Below are 11859 nucleotides of genomic sequence, written 5' to 3'. Positions count from 1 at the left end.
ATGAAGAACTGTTTTATTTCGTATATAGATTTTCTATGCTCTGTAACTAGTATGGATGAAGAAACATATGACATTGCAGAATTACTAAGTTGGTAGTGCCTACAGCTTTCTGCCTCCTTCGGCATGATTCTGCGTAACATTTTGCTAGTTACTGATACTGACCAAAAATTAGATATTTCACGTTTATTTATGCATAGTCAGCAATAAAAGAGCGGTGCTGCGTTCGAGTCTCGGTCAGACTCGAAAGTTTTGTTTCATTAACATTAGCTATAGGTGCTGGTTTCGTATCCACGCCGGAATGTAACGAGTTTGTGCTGCGTAACAAGCGCGATAGGTGACTTTGGAACTGTACACAGGTGCACGTGCTATAGTGATTACAGCAACATTACTGATGACAACATGCTGTTGACACTGACGTTTCAGCAGAGCGGTTTTTTTACGCGTTTAGTTCATTAACAGAAAGCTGAAATATTATATGGTTTAGCAAAAATGTATTTACATATCAGGAAAATACTACCGCACAGATCACTACTTAAAAGTCGTGAAAATAGATGGCTTTTGTGATTTTTATTTTTTGCTTTAAGTAAAAGTAATGCTAAATCTGCGGATATAGTTTATATGCCTCTAAGGCATCATTTTTGTGTCCACACTGAACGCTTCGTGTTGCACTTGTACTACGTGAGAGGAGTTCTGGAAGCCGCAACATCTGTCACCGCCGGGAATTCCCGAAGCCCTCCTTGTGTACTTGTAATAAAATAACTCTGTATCACAGCATCCTTTAAGAATAGATGATTGTTATTTTACGGTCATCTCATGAGGATGGATGGTGATCGGTTAACAAAAAGAATATGGAGTTTCATCCAGTCTAAGAAAACAAGGCCGAGATGGTTCGAAGAATTTGAATAATTGCGTACAGAACAATGAACCCTCGTGGTTCCTCCTGCAAACCATGTTGTGTAGTCAAATGACTTACTGAAAGGTGATTAGATGACCTACAAGTCAGTTAAGTCATGCGGGCTGCGTGCAAATCAGGTGGAAATCAGATCAGGTAATTCGGAAACTTTTGAGCATGACAGTAAATTAAATTTGTTTTGCCTAGCGAATCTTCTCTGACAGTACTTCCAAACACTAAGGATGACTAACTGATTCACGCCTTTCAAGGTCACCGACAGGCAACTTAAGTGTGAGCAGACCGTTAGCACAACGTGTCTTGAAACCTTGCGCTGTGTCACGATGACCTGGAAAGCCGAAAGCCGCATCGAGAGCGTGGATGAAGGAAGAAATGGAAAACTGGTATGTGGAACGGGTTAGTGCCTGTTTGCATTTGAAAACAATTCACATGCAAATTACGCCACTCCTACTCCCTCGTGAATTCGAAACGTGAGTCACTGGAATTAGCTGTCACAGATACTAATGAGAGAAATAACGTTCTTGAAATGTCAACAATTGTAATGAATTTGAATTTGCAAACGTTAAGGAGTCTCATTTCTAACAATGCTTTTCCCATTATTTGCAATATCCTGGTATTAATTTTAATACAGAAGTATTTGAAAAAGATCTTAGGCAGTTTGGTATCTCAGAGAGAGAAATTCCTGACAGCAACAAATTTATAATATTCCTTAACAACTACCAAAGTTTCAATGCGGCATCAACGTCCAAAAGACGGAGAGGACCTTTGTCAGAAGAGCATAAACACATAAACAGACACTTCTTGATGGGCTCAGAAGATACTGGCAGAAAGTAAAAGCTGGAACAAGAACAAGACCTAGACACTAAAATGAAATTGGTTGTTACCACACGGTCCCTAGAAGCTCAACTCGATTAAGAAAAAAAATCTGTGTAAGTCATTTTCAATTTATTTTTCACCAGCATACGTAGAATAACTGAAAAATATTTTGTTCCAACAAAATGACGACGTGTTCAACAAAATGTCATTTTCTTCGTCCAAAAAAAATCGACACAAAAGTGTGTACCGAAAAAAGATTTTTGAAGATATCACAAAACGGCTATGTACGCTGTAACAGAATTCAGTTTATAATGCCGACGTTAAATTCCCATCAGACCGAGCGAGGTGGCGCAGTGGTTAGACACTGGACTCGCATTCGGGAGGACGACGGTTCAATCCCGCGTCCGGCCATCCTGATTTAGGTTTTCCGTGATTTCCCTAAATCACTTCAAGCCAATGCCGGGATGGTTCCTCTGAAAGGGCACGGCCGACTTCCTTCCCCATCCTTCCTTAATCCGATGAGACCGATGACCACGCTGTCTGGTCTCCTTCCCCAAACCAACCAACCACGTCATGTTTCCCGCCAATCGGAAAACACGGTTTCGAGAAGAGCGCATTTAAAAGTTTTGAATTGCATTTTTTTTTAAGTGAGTTAACCAACCTCCAGTCAGCAATCTCTGGACCCTACTTCTGCATCGTCTTCGTGGTCGTGGCGATCCCTCTCTGCTCGCTGTTCATATACTTTTCTGCAGAAGTTGTAACAGGTGGTCCGATTTCAAGTTCGGGCACTTCCATAACACCTGTGAGGCCGTCGTTGAATAGAGGCGGTGTTAACTATTCTGTCGCACTATGACACATTTCAGCAAATCGCCTTGTGACACCAAAAGGGAGTTTCTGGCGACTTTAGGATGAACGTTGCAATAAAGTGAACATCCCAGACGACGTGGCGTCGTCCAGAGATCGCGGTGGCACTGCAGAGTGGGCAAAGCGAATCGTCGCCACAGACATTAGCGAGGCCACGCTGCAATCCGCAACGACGTACGGCAGGTGATCCTCTAAGACCACAACGCCTTCCCCCGCAGCAACAGCAGTGCCCTCACACTGAAGTCAATATACACTACTGGCCATTAAAATTGCTACACCAAGAAGAAATGCAGATGATAAATGGGCATTCATTGGACAAATATCTTATACTAGAACTGACATGTGATTACATTTCCACGCAATTTGGGTGCATAGATCCTGAGAAATCAGTACCCAGAACAACCACCTCTGGCCGTAATAACGGCCTTGATACGCCTGGGCATTGAGTCAAACAGAGCTTAGATGGCGTGTACAGGTACAGCTGCCCATGCAGCTTCAACACGATACCACAGTTCATCAAGAGTAGTGACTGGCGTACTGTGACGAGCCAGTTGCTCGGCCACCATTGACCAGACGTTTTCAATTGGTAAGAGATCTGGAGAATGTGCTGGCCAGGGCAGCGGTCGAACATTTCTGTATCCAGAAAGGCCCGTACACGACCTGCAACATGCGGTCGTGCATTATCCTGCTGAAATGTACGGCTTCGGAGGGATCTAATAGAGGGTAGAGCGTCGGGCCGTAACCCATCTGAAATGTAACGTCCACTGTTCAGAGTGCCGTCAATGCGAATAAGAGGTGACCGACACGTGTAACCAATGGCACCCCATCACGCCGGGTGATACGCCAGTATGGCGATGACGAATACACGCTTCCACTGTGCGTTCACCGCCATGTCCCCAAACACGGATGCGGCCATCATGATGCTGTAAACAGAACCTGGATTCATCCGAAAAATGACGTTTTGCCATTCGTGCACCCAGGTTCGTCGTTGAGTACACCGTCGCAGGCGCTCCCGTCTGTTATGCAGCGTCAAGGGCAACCGCAGCCACGGTCTCCGAGTTGATAGTCCATGCTGCTGCGAACGTCGTCGAACTGTTCGTGCAGATGGTTGTTGTCTTGCAAACGTCTCCATCTGTTGACTCAGGGATCGAGACGTGGCTCCACAATCCGTTGCAGCCATGCGGATAAGATGCCTGTCATCTCGACTGCTAGTGATACGAGGCCGTTGGGATCCAGCACGGTGTTCCGTATTACCGTCCTGAACTCACCGATTCCATATTCTGTTAACAGTCATTGGATCTCGACCAACGCGAGCAGCAATGTCGCGATACGATAAACCGCAATCGCGATAGGCTACAATCCGACCTTTATCAAAGTCGGAAACGTGATGGTACGCATTTCTCCTCCTTACACGAAGCATCCTAACAACGTTTCTCCAGGCAACGCCGGTCAACTGCTGTTTGTGTATGAGAAATCGGTTGGAAACTTTCCTCATGTCAGCACGTTGTAGGTGTCGCCACCGGCGCCAACCTTGTGTGAATGCTCTGAAAAGCTAATCATATTCATATCACAGCATCTACTTCCTGTCGGTTAAGTTTCGCGTCTGTAGCACGTCATCTTCGTGGTGTAGCAATTTTAATGGCCAGTAGTGTAGTTTCGAGCACGATAGGGCTCAGCCCCAGTTAGAGAGCTGAGCAGGTACCGTCATCCTGTAGGACGGTTACAGTTAAAGTCTCTGATGAAATGTGTACCGTAAAAGTTGCGTTTTGTATGTCAAGAGAACAGTTTGTTAATCTGTGCAACTTATGATGCTTTCGTGGTCAATGACAGTTTAAATCATCATGAATTCGTGTGGTAAAGAACTGCGTCAAAGTTAAGTAAATCTTTTTATATTTACACAATAAAGTGAACTTATTTTTCACATGTTATAGTTTGATGAGCCTTCTCTTAGAGCAATCAAAGAACAACAGTTATGGCCGTATGAAAGTAGTTTCGTCTAGTCACAACAAAAGATAACATTTTGAGCAAACAGAATCGGTTTCTTGAAATATTCAGAGGCCTACCGCTTTAAACCGAACTAGTCACCAGGCCCTGGCATAATTCCCATCATACTTCACACTGAATAAGAATTTCTTTGTTAGATAAATAAATAAAAAAAAGGGTTTCACAACCTGCAACATGGTCACGAATTCTATAGTGACCCTAATATAGATTAAATTTCCTTTGGCTCACGTCTATGGTCACAATTTTTCTGTCATCAGACCACCGGTTTATGTCTATAATGACCATCTTCAGATCTGTTTTATAAAAACACGTCCTAATGTGCTGACGATGTCACTATGGCTCTAGTATATTAGGACATGTTTTTATAAAACAGATCTGAAGATCATCATTATAGACCGGAACCAGTAGTGTGATGACAAAAAAAATTGTGACCAGAGACGTGAACCAAAGGAAATTTGTTCCAAGGGTGGCACTCCATTGGCTGAGTTGTGTTGCATTATAAACTAATCGAGGTGCTGTTGCTACATTAGAGTTACTTTTCTGGATGCGCGGTAATGTGAAGGGCCTGACGTTCCTCTGCTTCTCTACGAAGGGCAAGGAAGGAACATAAAACCGAAAGACAGTTTTCGAGATTTAGTCACACGCGTGTCGCACAACGGATTGCCGACCGATGAGAGCTAGGCTCGGCTGCTGCTGTCATCATTGCACATTTGAGTGGCTGCCGCATAGCGTATTGTGGAAGGTCTTCGTCGCAAATTGATTTGGTGACGTATTTCGCTAAATCATCATTAGACATAGCTATGACAAAAACGAAAAAAGAAATACAATATAAAAAATGCCTCAGGACAAATATATGCAAAGTAGACCGTATTTTCCATCAATAATTATAACCAAGTACAAAAGCAAACCACTCAAAAGTGGTAGGTCTCAAATACGTGGAGCCAGGTGCCCAGCTGACTGTGCATCGAGAAAGGTAGTGGTAAGGAAGACATCTGCCTTCAGAGGCGTTAGAGAATAGTGGGCTACCTAAGAACTTAACCATTACGGAAGCATAAAATGAATAATGTACAGATTGAAAAATAAATGAATCTAATAAAATTCACAGACTTCATGCAGAATGTAAGCTTGAAAATTATAAAACGCAAGGGAGTTATTTTATGAAACGTGAAATAAATCGAAGTACGATGATATAAATACAGAAATATCACGATACACTTCAATAACCGATTACGACATAGAATGAAATAGTTTCATAAGCAGTTAACATTGGGAACTTTCTTTAACCAAAGGGGATAACATTGTGGAAAGGTGAGCGAACACGTGTACCGTAAAAGCGTGTGATATATCAAATGTTGAAACATAAAATGGCCAAAAACAAACTGATAGTAGAACTTACTGAAAACTTACAAATAAGCTATGATGAAAATGTAAATTCGAAGCTATGCTATGCCCAATATATCAGGGCCAAGTGTAGCCAACAAAATCATCCTGTCATAAAATGACAAACATATCGTGCCATTCGTAAAATTGGGAAAAGATAAAAGAACTGAACACAGTAGTAATGGTCGTCTAATCATGAGGTGGTGTCAGAATAGAACCTGAACCTGATATGAATCCTGCAAATGTAAAAACCGAAATCCACTCCTGGAAATTGAAATATGAACACCGTGAATTCATTGTCCCAGGAAGGGGAAACTTTATTGACACATTCCTGGGGTCAGATACATCACATGATCGCACTGATAGAACCACAGGCACATAGACACAGGCAACAGAGAATGCACAATGTCGGCACTAGTACAGTGTATACCCACCTTTCGCAGCAATGCAGGCTGCTATTCTCCCATGGAGACGATCGTAGAGATGCTGGATGTAGTCCTGTGGAGCGGCTTGCCATGCCATTTCCACCTGGCGCCTCAGTTGGACCAGCGTTCGTGCCGGACGTGCAGACCGCGTGAGACGACGCTTCATCCAGTCCCAAACATGCTCAATGGGGGACAGATCCGGAGATCTTGCTGGCCAGGGTAGTTTACTTACACCTTCTAGAGCACGTTGGGTGGCACGGGATACATGCGGACGTGCATTGTCCTGTTGGAACAGCAAGTTCCCTTGCCGGTCTAGGAATAGTAGAACGATGGGTTCGATGACGGTTTGGATGTACCGTGCACTATTCAGTGTCCCCTCGACGATCACCAGTGGTGTACGGCCAGTGTAGGAGATCGCTCCCCACACCATGATGCCGGATGTTGGCCCTGTGTGCCTCGGTCGTATGCAGTCTTGATTGTGGCGCTCACCTGCACGGCGCCAAACACGCATACGACCATCATTGGCACCAAGGCAGAAGCGACTCTCATCGCTGAAGACGACACGTCTCCATTCGTCCCTCCATTCACGCGTGTCGCGACACCACTGGAGGCGGGCTGCACGATGTTGGGGCGTGAGCGGAAGACGGCCTAACGGTGTGCGGGACCGTTGCCCAGCTTCATGGAGACGGTTGCGAATGGTCCTCGCCGATACCCCAGGAGCAACAGTGTCCCTAATTTGCTGGGAAGTGGCGGTGCGGACCCCTACGGCATTGCGTAGGATCCTACGGTCTTGGCGTGCATCCGTGCGTCGCTGCGGTCCGGTCCCAGGTCGACGGGCACGTGCACCTTCCGCCGACCACTGGCGACAACATCGATGTACTGTGGAGACCTCACGCCCCACGTGTTGAGCAATTCGGCGGTACGTCCACCCGGCCTCCCGCATGCCCACTATACGCCCTCGCTCAAAGTCCGTCAACTGCACATACGGTTCACGTCCACGCTGTCGCGGCATGCTACCAGTGTTTAAAGACTGCGATGGAGCTCCGTATGCGACGGCAAACTGGCTGACACTGACGGCGGCGGTGCACAAATGCTGCGCAGCTAGCGCCATTCGACGGCCAACACCGCGGTTCCTGGTGTGTCCGCTGTGCCGTGCGTGTGATCATTGCTTGTACAGACCTCTCGCAGTGTCCGGAGCAAGTATGGTCGGTCTGACACACCGGTGTCAATGTGTTCTTTTTTCCATTTCCAGGAGTGTATCATAGGAGCCAAGTGTCCATGACAACATTGGTACAACGCACGTAAACTGAGGGCCATTCCCAATACTCCGGGCTAACGTCAGTCGTAAGATGGTACAGTATCAGACATTAACAAGAAATTAATAATTACCATATCGTGCTCAGTATCGTTAGTACCTACGTTATATGTGCTTCTGACCTGTTGCTAGGCGACCAGAGGACGCTCCGCCGCAGGAGGGCGCGAGTAAACAGCGGCGGGTGGGACATACTGCACGCCCGTACTCGGCTTGCTGGGTCATCACAGTTCCAGGTCCACGCTGGCTGATCATTACTGGAAGGGGGCGGCCTCTCCTTGGTGGTGGTAGTGTTACAGGCGCCAGCACGCCGGTTGAGAAACTGACTGTCACCTACCCGACCGCTGGAGGAAGCGAGCCAGCGTGGAGAACTGTTACCTGCCCGTGTTGCGGACTATGGTGAGATACTTTGGCAACAGGCATTAATCTTGTGCTCTATTGCGGCATCCTGGTTCCCACCGCGACTATTTAGTGTTTGTGGTGTTACTCCAGTCTGGTACTGTGAGCTAAAGCCCCTCGCTGGTGTTATTCATGTTTTTGTACATTGTTCCGTACCCACTGCGTTACTGAACGGTGTGAGCGACTACTAATGTCCTTAAGACGATTTTCCTAATTTCACTCTGTGAACTTCTAGTCGTGATTTTTTTAAGAAAACTTCACGTCCGACAGTTCTCTTTAAGGTAATGCCTTGCATTGTAATGAAAATAATGTTAACTTACGCAGTCTCTACTCATATTGGCATTTCATTTTAATTTAACCCTTAATGCTGGACCAGTTGACTTTATACAGGGCTATTACAAATGATTGAAGCGATTTCATAAATTCACTGTAGCTCCATTCATTGACATATGGTCACGACACACTACAGATACGTAGAAAAACTCATAAGTTTTGTTCGGCTGAAGCCGCACGTCAGGTTTCTGCCGCCAGAGCGCTCGAGAGCGCAGTGAGACAAAATGACGACAGGAGCCGAGAAAGCGTATGTCGTGCTTGAAATGCACTCACATCAATCTGTCATAACAGTGCAACGACACTTCAGGACGAAGTTCAACAAAGATCCACCAACTGCTAACTCCATTCGTCGATGGCATGCGCAGTTTAAAGCTTCTGGATGCCTCTGTAAGGGGAAATCAACGGGTCGGCCTGCAGTAAGCGAAGAAACGGTTGAACACGTGCGGACAAGTTTCACGCGTAGCCCGCGGAAGTCGACTGGAGACCGACAGCGCCGACTTCATCTTTCAACAGGATGGTGCTCCACCGCACTTCCATCATGATGTTCGGCATTTATTAAACAGGAGATTGGAAAACCGATGGATCGGTCGTGGTGGAGATCATGATCAGCAATTCATGTCATGGCCTCCACGCTCTCCCGACTTAACCCCATGCGATTTCTTTCTGTAGGGTTATGTGAAAGATTCAGTGTTTAAACCTCCTCTACCAAGAAACGTGCCAGAACTGCGAGCTCGCATCAACGATGCTTTCGAACTCATTGATGGGGACATGCTGCGCCGAGTGTGGGAGGAACTTGATTATCGGCTTGATGTCCGCCGAATCACTAAAGGGGCACATATCGAACATTTGTGAATGCCTAAAAAACTTTTTGAGTTTTTGTATGTGTGTGCAAAGCATTGTGAAAATATCTCAAATAATAAAGTTATTGTAGAGCTGTAAAATCGCTTCAATCATTTGTAATAACCCTGTATTTCGGCCTACTGAAGCTCGTCCGTTGGCTTATATCTGAGTGATGTTGAGTCGTAAGCTTGCCTCTGCTGCGATTGGACGTATTTTTGTATAATAGGTGCGAACAATGTAATTTCGGTTTCGTTAATGTGAAAAATCAAAAGACTGTATGATATACTAAAATGTGAGGAAACATATTTACGCAAATAAAATTCTGCAGCAACAATCTTCAAATTTATTTAGTTCAAAGTAACCGTGAAGACCTGATGTGAGATTTTCAGCTTCAAGAACTAGACCCCTGGACGAGAAGAACTGGAGCCATCTCAACATCACAAACTACATCTACATCTACATCCATCTACATTTATACTCCGCAAGCCACCCAACGGTGTGTGGCGGAGGGCACTTTACGTGCCACTGTCATTACCTCCCTTTCCTGATCCAGTCGCTTATGGTTCGGGGGAAGAACGACTGCCGGAAAGCCTCCGTGCGCGCTCGAATCTCTCTAATTTTACATTCGTGATCTCCTCGGGAGGTATAAGTAGGGGGAAGCAATATATTCGATACCTCATCCAGAAACGCACCCTCTCGAAACCTGGACAGCAAGCTACACCGCGATGCAGAGCGCCTCTCTTGCAGAGTCTGCCACTTGAGTTTGCTAAACATCTCCGTAACGCTATCAGGCTTACCAAATAACCCTGAGACGAAACGTGCCGCTCTTCTTTGGATGTTCTCTATCTCCTCTGTCAACCCGACCTGGTATGGATCCCACGCTGATGAACAATACTCAAGTATAGGTCGAACGAGTGTTTTGTAAGACACCTCCTTTGTTGATGGACTACAAAGGACCCTCCCAATGACTCTCAACCTGGCAACCTATGTAAACTTGAAAGTTTCTCCTCTCAAGATCTTCATAAAGACTTTGCTTATTAATTACTTGGACTGGATACTGTTCAATGTGGACAATAGCTGGAAGAAGGAAGGAGGGAGGAGATTACAATGTTTAATCCTGTTTATTTGTATATGTTGCAGAATCGGCCATTATTACATGAATTGTGTCTCAGTGACTTCACTGTGCCCTTTACCAAACAGTTTTGCACCATAACTGATAGAGAAAAGACATTTTGGGAAGGCGACTGGCCATCTGGCTACCTCAGGTCCGTTTCATCTGCCACTTGCTGCCTTGTAAGCCTAGCCGCCTCAGTGACACTATTCGCCGTGTCCGTGTTCACCTTGCCGCCCGCCGGTCCTGGCCGATTCTGTTCGTGTATTTGTTTGGCTACTGGCACTGTTTGCTTCCTTGTCGCCTCGAGGTTGCCTTCAAAACGCCGGCCGGATTGGCCGAGCGGTTCTAGGCGCTTCAGTTACGGTCGCAGGTTCGAATCCTGCCTCGGGCGTGGATGTGTGTGATGCCCTTAGGTTAGTTAGGTTTAATTAGTTCTAGGGGATTGATGACCTCAGAAGTTAAGTTCCATAGTGCTCAGAGACATTTGAATCATTTTTTGCCTTCTAAACTGTACTGTACTGCGTTTAACTCATTTTTGGCTACAGATGAAACATAACTTTAATTCGGCTTTGAGGCAGTTTTGTAGTTGCTAAGTTTAGCAATGTATTTAACAGCCACTGTTGAGTAATTGTGATTCAGTCTTTATTTTTTAGTTGTTATGCTCTGATCACTACCTCTACTGTAAATCATGTTTCCGTCCTTGGTGTATTTTTCTATTTTGAAAGTTTTCGATCGTTTTTAATAACATGATGTTGAAATATGCTCTCCCGGAAAAAAAATTGTACACCATTTTAGAGGTTTCCAGTTCACTCAAGATTTATTGTTGCAACAGTGCACATTTACAGAAAAATAGCACAAACGGTTCTGAGGCATTCTGAAACATCCATATTAGTGCATGTTGTAGGCTCCAAGCGCTGACTGTGAGATCCAGTCGATCGTACAGGTGGCAAATACTGATCTGGGATACGTTATGCCACCCCTGCCGGGCCTGTACATGTATTTATGTGAGAGTACTTGGTTGACTAGTTGCACGAGTCACTTCTCGTCCCATCGTACCCCACACATGCTCACTGGAGACAAGTCCGGAGATTGCGCTGGCCAGGGAAGTTGCTGCACGTCTTGCAGGACACGTTGGGTTTCACAGGCTGTGTGTGGGCGACAACACATCACCTTCCTGTTGCAATAACAACCAAAGACCTGCTTTAATAACATTCTGCCGGCCGCTGTGGCCGAGCGGTTCTAGGCTCTTCAGTCCGGAACCGCGCTGCTCCTACAGTCGCAGGTTCGAATCCTGTCGCGGGCATGGATGTATGTGATGTCCTTAGGTTGGTCAGGTTTAAGGAGTTCTAAGACTAGGGGACTGATGACGTCAGATGTTAAGTCCCAAGGTGCTTGGAGCCATTTGAACCATATATAACATTCTGCACGTACCGAGCGCTGGTTAGCGTCCCCTCCAGGATCA

The sequence above is a fragment of the Schistocerca cancellata genome, chromosome 8, assembly GCF_023864275.1.
Source record: "Schistocerca cancellata isolate TAMUIC-IGC-003103 chromosome 8, iqSchCanc2.1, whole genome shotgun sequence".
NCBI lineage: Eukaryota > Metazoa > Arthropoda > Insecta > Orthoptera > Acrididae > Schistocerca > Schistocerca cancellata.
Note: the sequence above shows the minus strand (reverse complement) of the source record.